The sequence below is a fragment of the Gobio gobio genome, assembly GCF_949357685.1.
Source record: "Gobio gobio genome assembly, chromosome: 18".
Classification (NCBI taxonomy): domain Eukaryota; kingdom Metazoa; phylum Chordata; class Actinopteri; order Cypriniformes; family Gobionidae; genus Gobio; species Gobio gobio.
In genome coordinates, this window is record NC_137111.1 from 49,407,895 (window position 1) to 49,410,394 (window position 2,500).

Sequence of the window (2,500 nt, forward strand, 5' to 3'; positions counted from 1 at the left end):
CAGACCCACGCCTGTAAACACACACACACACACACACACACATACACACACCTACAGCAGACCGGCGCCTGTAAACACACACACACACACACACACACACCTACAGAAGACCCACGCCTGTAAACACACACACACACACACACACCTACAGCAGACCCACGCCTGTAAACACACACACACAGACACACACACACCTACAGCAGATCCACGCCTGTAAACACACACACACACAAACACACACACACACACATACACACACCTACAGCAGACCCACGCCTGTAAGCACACACACACACACACACACACACACACACACACACACACACACCTACAGCAGACCCACGCCTGTAAACACACACACACACACACACACCTACAGCAGACCCACGCCTGTAAACACACACACACAGACACACACACACCTACAGCAGACCCACGCCTGTAAACACACACACACACACACACACACACCTACAGCAGACCCACGCCTGTAAACACACACACACACACACACACACACACACACCTACAGCAGACCCACGCCTGTAAACACACACACACACACACACACACACACTCACACACACACACACACACACATGTTTGTTTTTGTGAAATGTGAGGACATTCCATAGGCGTAATGGTTTCTATACCGTACAAACCGTATTTTCTATCCCCTTACACTGACCCTAAACCTACCCATCACACACACACACACACACACACACACACACTGCCCCTAAACCTACCCATCACACACACACACACACACACACACACACACTGCCCCTAAACCTAGCCCTCACAGGAGACTGTGCAGTTCACTTTCTGTGAAAAAAAACTTGTTCTGTGTGATTTATAAGCATTTTGAAAAGTGAGGACATGGGGAACGTCCTCATATTTCACCCTCTTTTTGTAATACCTGTGTCATGTCATTATACACATTTGTGTCCTGATATTTCACAAAAACATGCCCACCTACAGCAGACCCACGCCTGTAAACACACACAAACACACACACACACACACACACACACACACACACACACACACACCTACAGCAGACCCACGCCTGTAAACACACACACACACACACACATACACACACCTACAGCAGACCGGCGCCTGTAAACACACACACACACACACACACATACACACATCTACAGCAGACCGGCGCCTGTAAACACACACACACACACACACACACACACACACACACATACACACACACACACACACACACATACACACATCTACAGCAGACCGGCGCCTGTAAACACACACACACACACACACACACACACACATACATACACACACCTACAGCAGACCGGCGCCTGTAAACACACACACACACACCACAGCGGGTGATGTCACTGTTGATCAGAAGCGTGTCAGTGTTCAGATGTTGCTTTACATTTGTGTGTTCAGGACAAAAGAGCGCCTGGACTCGAGGACGACGGACCAGTGGTGGAAACACCAGAAAGCACAAGTGAGAATTATTTTGCTATATTTTTTTGTGTTCAACAGAGCAAATAAACTTGACATGAGGGTCAGTAAATGATTCATTTTTGGGTGAACTGTCCCTTTAAATACTTTAGTGTGTAGGTGGATCGTATCTACACCCGTCCTAATAATGTGTTGCTGACCCGTCAAGGCATGGACTCCTCTAGAAGCTGTGCTGTGGGATCTGGCACCAAGTTAGGGGTCAGCATGGGCACTGGTCAGTGGCTGTGCCGCCCCATACACAACAAACTGAGATGCTCTGTGTATTCTGAGCCCTTTCTATCAGAACCAGCATTAACTTCTGGAGCAGTTTGAGCTCCAGTAGCTCATCTGTAGATCGACCACACAGGCATCAATGAGCCTCGGCCGCCCATGACCCTCTGGCCGGTTCTCCACTGGTCCTCCATGACCCTGTGGCCGGTTCTCCACTGGTCCTTCATGACCCTCTGGCCGGTTCTCCACTGGTCCTCCATGACCCTGTGGCCGCTTCTCCACTGGTCCTCCATGACCCTGTGGCCGGTTCTCCACTGGTCCTCCATGACCCTGTGGCCGGTTCTCCACTGGTCCTCCATGACCCTGTGGCCGGTTCTCCACTGGTCCTCCATGACCCTCTGGCCGGTTCTCCACTGGTCCTTCATGACCCTGTGGCCGGTTCTCCACTGGTCCTTCATGACCCTGTGGCCGGTTCTCCACTGGTCCTCCATGACCCTGTGGCCGGTTCTCCACTGGTCCTCCATGACCCTGTGGCCGGTTCTCCACTGGTCCTTCATGACCCTCTGGCCGGTTCTCCACGGGTCCTTCATGACCCTGTGGTCGGTTCTCCACTGGTCCTCCATGACCCTCTGGCCGGTTCTCCACTGGTCCTTCATGACCCTGTGGCCGGTTCTCCACTGGTCCTCCATGACCCTCTGGCCGGTTCTCCACTGGTCCTTCATGACCCTGTGGCCGGTTCTCCACTGGTCCTCCATGACCCTCTGGCCGGTTCTCCACT